Consider the following 16,215-nt stretch of genomic DNA (forward strand, 5'->3'; position numbering starts at 1 on the left):
ATTCAGCAATTAACGAACCATAATAACTGTCAACTAGTGAAAATAAAATGATAATTAATTAATGAGTGATCCACGTAACAAACACAGGCTGTACTCGTGTACTCATTAGAACAGTAAACTGATGAGTAAACAGTAAGAGTAAACACCACACAGTAGTGCTATCTGGCGGACGGCGACTATTATTCCGTGCGCCTGCCGAGTGGAATGAACAGTGGACACCGAGCGCGCATTCTATGTAATTCGAGGAGAACTAGTAGAAGTATTTACATTTCAGAAGTTTCGTAGCCGCGGCCCGCGTGTACAACAACACAAGTAATTACACCTGACTTGTTTCCGTGTGTATAGTTGGTTCGATTGATAATTGATATACTGATAGTGTTATGAGCACATATCTGTAACTCGACACGATTGGAAAACATATTTTTTTGGAAATAATACGGTTTTTTGTAAGTATGTATTATTTCTGCTTGTAAAAAAATAAAATAACGTTAACCCTAATAGTGGTGCCAAGGCACCTGTGGCACCTACCGTGCGCACGCCTATGCGTCCGCGTACATTTGCACATAGGCGTTTTCGTGCGGGATGTCAGCTGTGTATATATTGTTACGATCGCGCTTGGCTGCAGTGCTTGGCGTCGCCGCGCTCGTTCGGCCTGTCTGCGCCCCCTTCCACCTGCATCCTCTCCCTGGTATCTCGTGCCATACTATCTCGCGACATCCTGACTGTCGCGGCGCGCACCTGCCTCAGATCGAGTTACTTAAGGGAGGCCGCACTGCGGAATGGAGGGACTCAGACATGTTTATCGGTGTGTTTTGTGGGAACCCGATGCTTGTTGAGTTTATCGGCGTTCTTTGAGCAGCCGCCGCGTCCTTCGAGGACTCACGACGCGTTTCTGGGCATTTCGACGACGAAGGTCGCGCGATATCTCGGAGACATGCCCGATTGTTCTGGACGGGAACCCAAGGGCTATTTAAGGAGGTTGGGCCGACCTTCGAGTCAGTGGAGTAAGGGGTTCAGTGGGGAGTTCTCCCGCGGCGGAGTTTCCGGGCGATAGTGCCGCGGGTGCGGCAGAGTGGCGAAGTCCCTGGACGAAGGTTCCAGGGCAGGGAGTGAGTGAGTTCAGTGGAGTCGGGAGGTTCCGGGCGATAGAGTCGCGGGCGCGGCGGAGTCCCGGGCGAAGTTGCGAGTGAGTCGTCGTGTGGGATCTCGGCGAAGGGTGTGACGGCGGCGGAGTGTGGGAACGGAGTCCCGCGGCGGAGACCCACGAGGGGTGCTGCGGCGAGAGTTGCGCCGTAAGTGCGGTCCAGCGAGGTGTGTGAAACGAGTGACTGGGGAATTGACCTTTTTTACGTGTAATTAATTATCTGCCAATTTAGAAGATTATTTGTAAGTGACAAGTAGTGGTAATAAATAAAACTGTGCGTGTGATAAAAATCTTTAATTGGGCTATCCTTTACGAACCCGCAGGTAAATCGTAACATTTTGGTGTCAGAAGTGGGATAGCCCTAATTAACAGATTTTGGATTTTGTTACATTATTAGAATAATAGTTAAGGATAGAATTTAGTTTACGAGAATAGTTAGTGTTTAGAACTTTAATGAATTTGAAATTTTCTACAGTTAGTTTGAGTATACTGTAGTCAGTGTTAGTTTTGAATGTAATAGAGTTATTGTTAGTTAAATTATAAGGTTCGGCTAGGTCATTTAAAATTAAGAACAGTATTAGAAAAAAAATTATTTAGGCTTGTAGTATATGTGGACAAGAAAGATGGCTGCCGATGAGCTTAAGAATGTCCTGGCATTCTTGGCCGAACTGAAGAGTGGCCAGGAAGAAATGAAGAATGAAATGAAGAGTAACAGGGAAGAAATGAAGAATGAAATGAAGAGTAACAGGGAAGAAATGAAGAATGAAATGAAGAGTAACAGGGAAGAAATAAAGAATGGCCAGGAGAAAATGGAGAATAGGCTGGACGAGATGAAGAGTAGCCAGGAAGAAATGAAGAATGAAATGAAGAATAGCCAGGAGAAAATGGAGAATAGGCTGGACGAGATGAAGAAGGGTCAGGAAGAAATGTTAGCCAGTATGAAGAAGGGCCAGGAAGAAATGTTAGCCAGTATAAATAAGGGTCAGGAAGAAATGTTAGCTAGTATGAAGAACTTTAAGGAAGAAATGGTATCTAGTACAAAGAACTTTAAGGAAGAAATGGTAACCAGTATAAAGAAATTTACGGAAGAAATGAAGAGTGGAAGGAAGGAGAGTAAGAACCACCATGAAGAAAAGAAGAGCGGGTCAAATAATAGCCTAGAGGAAATGAAGAAGAGTCAGGAAGAACTGAAGCATGGCCAAAAAGAAATGAGGAATGAAATGAAGACCGAAGTGAAGATAAGCATAGAAGGGAAGAACACCCAAGAGAAAAACAGCGAAGAGAAGAACGGCGAACAGAAGACCGGTCAGGAGAAGCACAGCGAAGAGAAGAACAGAGAAATGAAGACCAGCCAAGAGGATACCAGCCAAGAGGAGACCAGCCAAGAAGAGACCAGCCAAGAAGAGAACAGTGAAGAGAATAACAGTGAAGAGAAGAACCACAAAGAGAAGACTAGCGAAGAGAAGACTAGCGAAGAGAAGACCAGCGAAGAGGAGACCTGCCGAGAGGAGACCAGTCAAGAGAACAGTGAAGAGAACAGTGAAGAGAACAGCGAAGAGAACAGCGAAGAACACTGCGAAGAGGACATTAGCCAAGGAGAGGAGAACAGCCAGGACATGAAGATGAAAGAAGAGCTGAAGAAAAGCATAGAAGTAGTGAAGATGAGTTACAAAGTAAAGAATATTGAACAAGAAGAAATGAAGATAAACCAAAGAGAGAGGGCAAAATTCACAAAAGAGCTGAAGAAAAGCCGAGAAGAGATGTACATGAGTCAAGAAGAGATAGAGAAGTGCAAAGAAGAAACGAAGGAAGACCAAGAAGAAACACAGGAAGACCAAGAAGAGGTGAAGAAGGACCAAGAACAGGGGAATAAAGACCGAGAAGAAAAAATGAGAACACAAAGAGTGAAGAAGATGGTGCAAGGAGTAACTGAAAGCAGTCCAGACGATATTCATAAGAACAAAGAGGGAATGAGGAACGAAGAAGAGACGAAGAAGAGCTGGGAAGAAATGCTTTGTGAACAAGTAGCTACGAGAGAACAAACAGAGAGAAAAAGGGAAGAAACAAGCGAACCATTGGGAGGCAACGAGCAATGCTCTCAAGAGAATCGGGTCCGTCCAAGGCAACGGTCGGCCCGTCTCGGGCAGCTGACTGAACGACATTGGTCATCAGCAACGCAGAAGTGTCACTGGGTGACGAGAGAAGCAACATCTACTGCGAGAGAGGGTTACCTGGTGAGACTGTACAGCCCGCGATGGAGAAAAGGCAGGAAGCCTAAACTTCGAGTAGCATGGGGACCTCCAGGAGGAGATGCATTACCTGTTCGGGACGAACTGGTTTAAGGAGGGGGCAATGTTACGATCGCGCTTGGCTGCAGTGCTTGGCGTCGCCGCGCTCGTTCGGCCTGTCTGCGCCCCCTTCCACCTGCATCCTCTCCCTGGTATCTCGTGCCATACTATCTCGCGACATCCTGACTGTCGCGGCGCGCACCTGCCTCAGATCGAGTTACTTAAGGGAGGCCGCACTGCGGAATGGAGGGACTCAGACATGTTTATCGGTGTGTTTTGTGGGAACCCGATGCTTGTTGAGTTTATCGGCGTTCTTTGAGCAGCCGCCGCGTCCTTCGAGGACTCACGACGCGTTTCTGGGCATTTCGACGACGAAGGTCGCGCGATATCTCGGAGACATGCCCGATTGTTCTGGACGGGAACCCAAGGGCTATTTAAGGAGGTTGGGCCAACCTTCGAGTCAGTGGAGTAAGGGGTTCAGTGGGGAGTTCTCCCGCGGCGGAGTTTCCGGGCGATAGTGCCGCGGGTGCGGCAGATTGGCGAAGTCCCTGGACGAAGGTTCCAGGGCAGGGAGTGAGTGAGTTCAGTGGAGTCGGGAGGTTCCGGGCGATAGAGTCGCGGGCGCGGCGGAGTCCCGGGCGAAGTTGCGAGTGAGTCGTCGTGTGGGATCTCGGCGAAGGGTGTGACGGCGGCGGAGTGTGGGAACGGAGTCCCGCGGCGGAGACCCACGAGGGGTGCTGCGGCGAGAGTTGCGCCGTAAGTGTGGTCCAGCGAGGTGTGTGAAACGAGTGACTGGGGAATTGACCTTTTTTACGTGTAATTAATTATCTGCCAATTTAGAAGATTATTTGTAAGTGACAAGTAATGGTAATAAATAAAACTGTGCGTGTGATAAAAATCTTTAATTGGGCTATCCTTTACGAACCCGCAGGTAAATCGTAACAATATTATAAAAGAAGGGGGAGAGTGGAGAGCCCTGAGGTACCCCAGCAGTTAGGTCTCGTGTGGTCGATTTAGCCCCGTCCAGAGCAACATAGAATTTGCGATGCCATAAATAGTGGGCTACCAGGTAAATGTATGTGTCGGGAAAATTAAAAGTTATGAGTTTTTGTAATAAACCTGGGATCCACACCTTGTCGAAAGCTTTTTCCGCAACTAGCATGGTCATTACTGTGTATGATTTTGAACGATTATTAAACTCGTCAGTGGCGTCTTCAATTATTTTTATTAGAGGGTGAATTGTGGAATGGCCTTTTCTAAATCCAAACTGGATGTCAGGAATTATGTTGTTTTCCACTGCATGTTTTTTTAAACGCGATAGAAGTGCTTTTTCAAAAATTTTACTCGTGCTATTTAAAAGACTAATAGGGCGTCTGTTTTCTGGGAGTCCAGGGTTCTTCCCTGGTTTGGGTATAGTTATTATTTTTGCGAGTTTCCAGTATTCTGGGTAGTACGTTTTATGAGTGAGAATAGCATTGAATATCGCTAATAAATATTAAAGCGCTTCTAGCGGAAGTTTTTTGAGAACTTCGTAGTTTATCTTGTCGGTTCCTCCTGACTTATTATTAGGACTGGCTTTTATTAGTTTAAGTAGTACCCTTAATTCAATGGGTTCTGGTGCAGATTGCGTGCCTGTTTGTAAGTAATTATTTACAGCATGTGTTGTCGTGAGTGTAAACTGCCTGTCATTTACATCGGTGTTTGGAGAGAATTGTTTTTCCAGCATGTCTGCGATTGCATTAGCTTTGTCCTCGGCTGTGTATTTTGCCCCAGTAGCTGTTATGACAGCCGGGGTTGAAATGAATTTATTTTTACTGCGGAGTCTTCGAGTTAATCGCCACATCTCCTGTGGTTTTGTAGCTACTTCGGTGATCAGGTTCCCAAATTGATTAATTTTTTCTTGTATTAGTTTTAGTTTTACTAGATTATTAAGTCGGTTGTATTCGGCTTTAGCTGCGGGAGTGCGGAGCCTTTGTGCTCTGTTTCTAGCCTGTCGTCTGAGGACTATGTGAAAGTCTAAATCAGGGTAGTTTATCATAGTGAAATGTCTCTTTGTAACAAAGCGGGAGTGTTTTTGTATTGCGTTGTTTACTGTATCGGTGAAAAGTTTTACGTGTGGGTTGTTACCTTCTCTTTAAAGCCATCCCAGTCGGTAATTTTCAAGTTATTATGAAAAATCTGTATATTGTGGATGGCATTGAATTTTAGTTGTGTTAGAATTGGCAGATGATCGGTGTTTAGTTCATCTAAGGTTTCCATATTTATTTGAGTGTTTGGAATGTTCGTTAATGCTATATCTAAAATGTCTGGAGCCCCCTGGTTTGGATAGCATGTCGGAGAGTCTGGGGCAAATATTACATAATTTGTTGCGGATGCATGATCGTGTAGAACCCTACCGTTTGCATTTGTTTGAGTGCATCCCCAGTCCGTGTGTTTACTGTTAATGTCCCCTGCAATGAAAAAGTGTTCCTCGACCTCCATAATTTTATCTAAGTTGACGCCGTCCCCGTTGCCTAAACTGAATTTACGTTAATTTAAGCTGGTAGGTTAATTTTGAATCTCAAGGGGGGGTTCCTGGCCTCGTGGCGGTAGGCAGGGATGCGGCGACAAAGGACTCCCCGGGCTGTTATGGCCTCCCAGGACGCCTTATTAATGAAACACACGAGTTCTTTTGGTGATTTATTACGTAGCACACTCTACAGGTCACACGTTCACGTGACTGGCCGCTTCACCGTCGACCTAAGCTCCGCGCACCTGAACCTGCTAGGGTCTCTGCGAGAGTACACGGACGTGGCGTGACGTGTGTGGATGATCGGTCCCGCAAATTAATTAAGGAAACACATGACACTAGATTACTGTGGTTAGTCCGCACAGGAGAATGATTTGCTTATTAAAACACGTTACACTGAATTACTGCGATTAGTCCCGCACAGGAGAATGATTTACTTATTAAAACACGTTACACTGAATTACTGCGATTAGTCCCGCACAGGAGGATATGCATGCGCGGATAGTCCGCGGGGTGGCTGGGCCACGTTAAGCTGGGCACGGACACGGTGGAATCGGGAGCGATATCACACACGTGGCCGTGGCACGCCCCAGGTGAATACTCGTCCGAAAGTTCTGGTCGCGTTCGGCGCAGTGCCGCCCTGCGTGGGCAAAGAACTATGTCCCGTGGTGGGACGTTAAAGCGTGAGGCGCAGGTGCCACGACAGGTCACCTAATTGCTTACGTAACATATAAAAATCCCTGATGGGATACACATATTATTAAAAGACCGCGCGTGGTTGCTAACGGCCGATTTGGGCCGACCGGGGAGCTGATATAAAACGTTTGGACTATAATTACCTATTGCAGTTATATGGTGTTGGCGCGAAAATTGAAGGCTCCCCGTGCGTGGGCTGCCGGCCCGGGCGAGTGCTGGATGGCGACTGACTAACCTCCCTGGCCGCCGGGGCCAGGGAGGGGGGAAATTCCGCGGGAAAACTGCGGAGCGCGGGAAGATGACTTCGGCCAGTTTTGTGAATTATACCCTTTTAACATATGATCATTTAATTAACATTAATTATTGAATGGTTTAGATTTCTTAGATTTTGTTTATATTATAAAATGCATGAGAAACAATACCCTTGCGCAGTGCCACACCCGGCCGGGCGCTTTGCACACGTAGGAGGCCGTGACTGACGTCACGCCGTTCGGGGCACTGCACTACGTTGCGCGCGCGGGCGCGTTCGGGGCGCGGCACTTATCAGGTGTTGAGGACACATAACGGCCTGTGCTCTCAGAGGGAGCACTGACGGCGGCGTCAAAGTCTTGACTTATGAGTGGGGCTTGTGGTGGCTTATATACTGCAGACACACAGACATGTGAATTATTGTTACGGATATTTATGCTGGTAGCCTCTATGTATTGTAAATCATTTACAGTAATCGGATGATGTTGAATTCCATGTTTAATCAAAACAGCTGTACCACCTCCGTGGGTGGGTCGGTCGGTTCTATAAATTGTGTAGCCACATATGTAAGATTTTACGTGTGGTTTGAAGAATGTTTCGGAAATGAAAGCGACATCAATCCCGTATACAAAAAGGCACTGCTCTAATTCGTACATTTTATGCTGAAGGCCTTGTGCATTAAAAATTAAAATCTGTAGTGACTTCCCCGGGTTTTGCGCCATTTAAGGTGTAGCGAGTTCTGCAATGGCGCTCATGAGAATGAATTGTCTTTCCAGTTGATCTGGTTCGTTTCTTATGCGATTAAAAAATGGCCTGAGTTTCGCGAGGAGTTGTGAGAAATAACATAAATGGAGAATTTCTGCGAGCTCGGAGATCCCTTTGAATGTGTTTCCGTCAATCCTGTTTTGCGCCGGGGTGTGTGTGCTGGGTTGAGAGACTTGAGCCAGTTACAGCTTCTGAGAATGTTTGTCTCATCTGAGCGAGCTCTGTTGTTGTTTGTGGGCGCAGCTGGGGCTTGTTTACCACAGGTGCGCGGTTCTGCACGTGTGCCTGGCGGGCACGGGGGAATTCAGTCTGGCTGCTCGCTGGTGGCACCTGATGTGTGATCGACCATGTCTGGGGTTGTTGTTTGATTCGCCTATTTGCGAAGATCTTCTGATATACCGGGCATTGTTTCCATGCTGCGGTATGTCCTCCGGTTTTACAGTTTATGCAAATTTTGGTTGCTTCGTCTGTCTGTGTGCATTGTGCCTGTGTATGCTTACCCCCACATCTCACACACAGTGGTGGGTTACTGCATCGTGCCTGGGTGTGGTCGAACTCCCCACAGCGTTTGCATTGTGCGATGTCCTCTGGGCGGGCCTTATATTTTTGAATGGTGACGGAAGTGTAGTGGATCGGTTTTACATTTAAAATACTGTCGTCTTTGGAAGGCGCGATGGTCACGCAAAATGTCCCCGTACGGATTGGCTTAAGTGTTCCTGTGTGGTCCGGTCGCATGATGTTAAAGTTTCTCACATCTAACACCTGGAAGCCTTTTTCCGAAAGCTCAGATTTTATGTCTTCCTCCGAGACTTCGGCGTATAAGCCCTTGATGACCACTTTTGTGTTACGCTCGTCTGGATGCGCAAAAGTGTGATGATGGATGTTGTGCTCCTTCAGGTAGTTTAGCGCCAGTGCGTATCCCTCCCTGTTTTCGAAACTGAGTCACAGTTCCCTCCTATGAGTGACTATGTTTCGAAACTGCACTCTGTGTAGATTTAGAAACTGTGCGATGTCTCTGAGCCTACAGGTTTCGCGAACCCTGATTGGAACGCCTTTGTACCTGTTTGTAGTCTGGTGTGACTGTGGTGGTGCCGGTGTGTGGGTGTCAGACTTTGTTTGTTTCAGAGGGTCGAAACTGTAGTGAGTATGGCCGTCGGGCCTGCTACTTGCCTCACTTTGAGCGCCCGTTTGTCTGTGATGTAACCCTCGCTGTCCCCGAATGAGTTACGTCGCCTTTCCCTGTCTCCCACGGCGTTCAGGACAGGCCTCTTGCCCCTTGGTCCCTCACTTGTGTGTGTGTCCTTGTCTCGCTCGCGTTTGTTGTTTGCACTCTGTGCCTCCATGGCTGTCTCCCCTCCCTGCTCATGGGTGTGTTTTTGATTGTCCACCATTATTCCTGTCGCGATTCGCGACTATCCGACGCACAGGTAGGGATGCAAACGATACATCGATGTTTTCAAAACATCGATGTATCGTTCATGAAACATCGATATTAGTATCGATGTTTTGAAGAGCGATACATCGCCGATGCATCGACGAAAAAGTCCAAAAACATCGACATCGTTCATCATTAAAATTACCCTTTTTTTATATTATTTTGGCTATAATTTCATGAATATTTATTGAATATATAAAAAAATTACGATACGACATTTAGTTTTTAACATACAGTTTTTTTAACTGTCTATACTTACTATAAAAACCTACATTTTTAAGTAGGTATCAAAAATGTTGTAAATACTGAACTATTTGGTTTATTTCAGTATCATTTTTTTTTCCAGTACTTTAAGATGTGTAAAATCATTTGGAAAAAATAAATACCGTTAAACAAATTTGTTTACATAAGAATTTTCTTTTAAATTTTGAAAAATATAGGGAAAAAGCAGCGAGACTTAATGGACTATGTCATAGCTTGTTGTACATACAAGCTATTGATTGGTACCGATACGGTCTCGCTAGCTCTATCGAGAAAATTAATGTTACATTTTAAACCTGCACATACACTTCATGCTTTTTCCCTATTTTTTTCAATTAAAAATAAATTGTGTAAAAAAAATAGTTACCTATTTTTTTATGGTTTTTGACTTCTTAAAATACTTTGGGTGGGGGAGGGGGAAATTATATGAATACCAACCAAAATGGTTTAGCATTTACAACATTTATTTATACTTAAAAATGTAAGTTTTATAAGTATCGAAAATTTAAAAAAAAAGTTTCTTTAAAACTAAATGTCGTATCGCAATGGTTTTGGGATAGTTAGATCTCTCATGATCTGTACTATTTACAATATATTCATGAAATGATAACTAAAAACATAAAAAACAAGTAATTTTATTTTAAGTAAGCCTGTGTCTTAAGGCTGCAGTCTGCCCGGGCACACATACGGTGCACAGAGCTTAAGGATATCCGAGTGGGGTCTGTTTACAAAAAGCATTTAAGTGTTCGCTGAATGCCGAAAGGTACTTTTGAACTAGGATTAAGTTTTTTAACTGTGTTTTTAGTAGAGTGAAAATGGCTAAAAGGTGTGTTTTCGGAGTAATTTTTAGGCATAAAACAACCGATACTGAATCTTGAAACCACTTAAGGGCAGTGCAGTACACCTTTATCTTCAATTCTTTGCTATATAATGTTACGGTCACCGCTCAACTATCACAGCTGTCTTGTGGATATTGTAGTCAGGAACCGGTAGTAGGTATGGTTTTTGGCTACATACTATAATTTAAATTATTTTGACATGTTTTTCCTGATATTTAAAAACATCGGTTAAACATCGATGTATCGGTTGTCAGAACGATGTTTTTTGACATCGATGTTCGTGATATTGATGTTTTTTTTTTTTTTTTAAATTGGGGACTCCCACTGAATGGAGTCACACGCCAAAAATTCATCTTTATTAAATAGAAGGTACATGGAGACAATGAAACACAAATGTATAATACATGGCCGCAAGGGCTTCGTGGTGACAATGGTTATTTATTTACAGAAGAGCGATGTTACGTCCCTACACACAGGTTGCCTATTACCCAAAACAGTGATGCCGCCGCCGTTTCCTCATATGCTCGGCCGAGAGCGTGTGACAGCGATACCAGGAACTATTGTGTTCCCATAACTCGCTATGTGGTTGCCAATATAAATATTGCGACCACGTCACTTAGTTCGAATCATTGGAAACGACGGCGGGGCGCGAAGTGTGCGATTTTAAGATTAAGGGTGGCTCACGGTCCAGAAAGAAGTAAAATAGCTGTCGCATGTTGCTTGGCTCGATTTTTAATAGTGTAGATGTCAGGCGGGGGGAGGTCACCCTTTCCCCTCAGTTAGTTGGATAACTGATGCATGAGAGTGTCGTGATGTCTGTATTTAGAGGTGTGTGAAGTTTGCGCAAAAGTGGCCTAATTAATTTCGTTGTGTGAGTGTAGTGTATAGCTCCAAGGCCGTACATACCCGGCTGACGAAGGAGGCATATCATCGTGTAGAGTTAGTCCGGTGAAGGAGAGAGCGCATAGTATTAGTAAACACTGCGATGATACCTGCATTTTTATTAAAAAGTACCTGGGGAAAACAACTAGCATGAACTATAGCCCCGCCTGGGCTAATGAAGACCTGAAGGAATGAGTTTATAATTATTTAAATTAAATTCGTGAAATGATTAATATAAAGTTTCCCGTGAGTTGCTGCTTCGGGCCACGCTCAGGAGAGGACATAGCTTCATGTCGCCTGTCACCAGTAAAAGGCAGTCGGTCAGTTAGAGAAATTGCCCAAACCTTCATTACGAGTCCCTGGCCACAACTCCTACGCTTAAGTTCTAACGGTGATGTACAGTTGACCGGGCAACTAATAATGAATTTACATGCTAATATAGAGCCCCGCATGGGCCAGAAGTAACCGCAATCGTGTGCCCAGCACTCGGCACCGCCAGCCCAGGCATGTCACTCGTTGGCGAGACCAGCTTCAACGGTGTGTACTTTCACCATGGGCATGGATAGTACTTGGCCAGGCAACACCGCTAATTATATTAAAAACGAGTCAGAGCCCCGCTGGGCCGCATTTCGGCTGTGTGTACTCGTTTCGGTGCTGTGTGCACTGGGATGTATGTGGCCTTGGCTTAGGCAAGTCGCGGTTTTTTAAATTGTCGCTGGACAGCTGGGTCGTAGTCGGGGATAGTATGTATAAAAACATTAGGATGTGCCGGGAGTTGGCCATAAAAAGAACTATTTTGGCGTTTTATATATTCTGAGACATATTCTACTGGTGTTTCCAGGTGAGACTTGAGTCTAGAGTGAGGCCTAAATATTTTACAGATTTTTCGTACGGAATTTCGTGATTAAATATTTTAAGTGCGCGATCAGGAGCTGTACGGTTTTTAGTTAGAATTATAGTGGTTGACTTGGCTCCATTAATTTTAATGCGCCAGCGAGTGTACCACTGTTCAAGTGCTGTGAGCTGTCTTTGGACAATAGTTATGGCGAAGTTTAAATTAGAGGATTGATAAACTACCGCAGTGTCGTCTGCATAGAGCTGCACATGGGCATGTTCGCGCGGTATATCGGCTGTATACACATTATAAAAGAATGGTGAGAGGGGGGAGCCCTGCAGTACCCCAGCTGTGATTTCCCGAATAGATGACTTCGCCCCATCTATCGTGACAAAGAACTTTCGGCGCCATAAATAATGGGCCACCAGATGAATATATGTGTCTGGAAAATTAAAAGTCACCAATTTGTGAATTAGGCCAGGAATCCAGTCTTTGTCGAAAGCTTTTTCCGCATCTAACATTTTTGCTACTGTAAACTTCGCTCGTGAATTAAAGCCATCGGTGGCATCTTCAATAAGCTTAATTAAAGGATGAGATGTAGAGTGGCAACTCCGAAAACCGAATTGGTTATCTGGGATAATGTTGTGTTGGTCGGAGTGCTCTTTAAGATGTTTTAATAATATTTTTTCGAAAATTTTACTAGTGCTATTTAAAAGGCTTATAGGATGCCTATTTTGCGGTAGAGCCGCATTTTTTCCTGGCTTCGGAATCGTAATTACTTTCGCGATTTTCCACTCGGAAGGATAAGTTTTTAAAATAAATATTGCATTCAAAATTTTTAATAAATACTCGAGTGCTGGAAGAGGTAATTTTTTCAGTGATTCGAAATTTATACCATCAGGTCCGCCTGCTTTATTTTTAGGTCGCGATTGAATTACTCTTAATAGCTCGTGAACTGTTATAAGTTCCGGCTCTATTTGTGTTGCTATTTGCAGATAATTATTCACTGCTACCGTGGTGGTTCTAGTAAACTGAGGGTCATTTACATCCTCATTTGGCGAAAATTGTTGCAAAAAATATCTGCTATCGCGTTTGCTTTGTCAGCTGCGTCATATTTTATACCCATGTCTGTAATTATCGCGGGAGTAGAAATAAATTTATTATTGCCCCGTAGTGTGCGCGTAAGGCGCCACATTTGTTGAGGTTGTGTTGCGACTTCTGTGACTAGGTTCCCGAATTTATCTATTTTTAATTGTTTAAGTTTCCGAGTTACTTGGGCTTTAAGGCGATTGTATTCCGTCCTAGCCTGCGGTGTTCGTGTTCGCTGATAGTTATTTCGCGCTTGGCGTTTTAAAACGATTAAAATATCAACATCTGGATAGTGAATTCGTGTAAATTCTCTTTTGTTTACTAATTTCGTGTGTTGTTTTGCGCACGTCTGTAACCGTGTCAGTAAACAACTTAACCTAGTGTGTGTAAGCTCATCTGGAGTATTTATCGGTGGTGGTTCAATAAAAATTGTTTCTAAATCTTCGCGAAATTTGTCCCAGTCGTTAACTCCGAAAGTTCGGCTAAAAATTGCCGCGCAAAATTGGGCATCAAAAGTTAATTGTATTAATACAGGAAAATAATCGGAGTCTAATTCATCTAATTTTTCTGAAGTAACCTGTGCTCCCGGAATGTTGGTAATAGCTATATCTAAAATGTCCGGCATGCCCCCACCAGTTGGGCAGAGAGTCGGCGAATTCGGAGCAAAAATTTCGTAGTTATGTCTAGCCGCATGGTCAATTAATGTTCTCCCTGCTGGGTTGGTAATCCTGCAACCCCCAGTCTTGGTTTTTGCTATTTAGATCGCCTGCTATGAAAAAATGTTCCATTGGATTAATTAATTTTTTTAAATCCCTAAACAATAGAGGCTTGTTCGGTGGTTTATAGACTGCCGACATACAGACGTGCGCAATTTATTACGAATATTTATGCTGGTGGCCTCAATATGCTCTAAGCCAGTTATTTCTATAGGATGATGATTTATTCCGTGCTTAATAAGGATGGCTGTGCCGCCCCCTAGAGTGTCGCGGTCGGTTCTATAGGTTGTATAGCCACTGATATTAAACCGATGGTGAGGCTTTAATTTTGTTTCCGAAATTAATGCCACATCTATCCCGTACATGAATAAACATTGTTCTAACTCGTAGGATTTTAAACGAACGCCATTTGCATTAAAATTTAGAATTTGCAGTGTTTTCCCCATGTCTACAGCCATTTATTGGAGCACTTTTGCAAGGGCTTCCAACAAAATGGTCTGGCGCTGCTTTATTGTCGACGCGGCGCGGATGCGAGCGTAAAATGGCTCGAGGGCCTGAACAAGATTCCAATAATCGCATAAGTGGAGAATTTCCGCGAGTTCCCCAAGGCCTGACAGTGTATTAGTTTCGTGTGTGTCTGTACTAGTCTCCACTCTTTGCTGACTTTTGTCGACTCAAGCCTGCACGACTTCCGTGGCAGAGCGGCGTGGAGCGCTGGGCCCGGCGACAGCAGAAGCGAAAGACGCCTCGTTTCGCACACGAATTGCCGGTTTGTTAGGCTGCGCGCCGGCGGGCGAGACCGTGTTATCTCTGCGCGGCGCAGCCGCGTCCTGTGTATCGGGTAACGAGGGCTGCCGCGGGGGTGGCGGGGGCGGGAAATGCTCGGCTGTCAGCGTGAGAGCTCGCGGAGTCGCACGGGCTAATTTCTGGGCTGCCTGTTCGGCCTCGGCGCGTTTCCTGGCCTCTACCCTGCGCAGAAAGTCTAGGCACTGTCTCCACGCCGCGGTGTGCCCTGTGGCTTTGCAATTCAGGCAAACTTTCGGCGCTTCCTCCGGAGCCTGACACTCGCTCCTGGGATGCGACCCAGAGCACCTGTTACATTTCGGGGTTTCCCTACAATTTCCTGTTGTGTGCCCGAACACACCACATCGCTTACACAGGGGAATGTCTTCCGCGCGGTTCACATACTTCTCGACTTTAACGCCACTTGTATAATACAAGTGCGTGACGGAGTAGATATCCCGTGCGCTCGGCGCAACATTCACAATGAACGAGGGAGAAAGCTCGTAGTATACCTGGCCTGTAGACCTGTCCGTGAGTTTTGCATTCAGCTGCTTAATGAACGTAACTTCAAAACCGAGTGAAGTTAGCTCCTCCTTAAGGGCATCGACTGGCGTGAACTTACTGAGGCCCCGAATCACCACCTTTTCCCCCCTTTCGCAGGGCTGCGAGAAAGTGTGGTGCGGCACTTCATTTGCATTCAGCCAGGCCACACCCTTGTCCTGGTCTGACTTGGCGTCGAAAGTTATCCTAACTTCCTGTTTTTTGTTTAGGCTCATTCGGTGTTTGACGCCAATTTGAGCAAAAACAGGGCCTATTTTGCCTATGACCTGCGAATCACGAATAACAAACGGGACCCGTTTATATTTTGGGGCTTCTGCGCCTTGAAGATTGTTGGAAGTGCTCGCGCGCGGTGCATTGTTGCGCCTACTGTGCGGCTTTTGACGGTTGTAAATTCATCATCGCAGTCCGAGTCTGAATTTTTTGGGATCTGGGTCCCTGAAGGTTTCTTCGCTGCGGTGACATCCGAGTCACTGTCGTCTCGTGCGCGTTTTGTGGCCACGCCACAATCCATTTCCTCCCCTTCCTCCATCCCTGAAGGTTGGCACCCTGCTTTGAAAAAAGCAGGGACCACCGTTCCTGACTCGTCCGGGTGTCTCGCGTCGCAATTACAGGTCTCAGTATCGCACCTACCTGCCCGACCTAACACCTTAAACATGTTGTGACTGAGAACAAACTTCATATATTATACATACATTGTTTACATTGTTTGCATGATGTTGATATCCATGACTTTCTTTGTCGGTTGTTTTTTTCCATGGTGATAATATGTTTTGTTCGTATGAATTATGTACCATTAAAGAGTAAGTAAACTTGAGTTAACTAATTTGGTTCTATATCATTATACCTTGCTTTCACAATAGGTTATGGGCCCAGAAACGTGAAATTATGATATATATTATGAAATTATGATATAGACGTAAGAAAACATGGTATTATATATGGCAGCAGGACAAGCTCATAGCTCATTGCCGACGATCGAAAAGTTGGTCGGACGGGAAAACTATAATACTTGGCAGTTTAATACTTGACAGTTTGCAATGAGAACTTATCTGGAACATGAAGAATTGTGGCAGTGTGTCACAGGTGAAGAAAAGGATGACAAGAAGATTATACGCGCTCGGGCAAAGATTATTTTGTCAATCAGCTCTGTAAATTATGTACAT

Source organism: Bacillus rossius, chromosome 3 (assembly GCF_032445375.1).
Source record: "Bacillus rossius redtenbacheri isolate Brsri chromosome 3, Brsri_v3, whole genome shotgun sequence".
Classification (NCBI taxonomy): Eukaryota; Metazoa; Arthropoda; class Insecta; order Phasmatodea; family Bacillidae; genus Bacillus; species Bacillus rossius.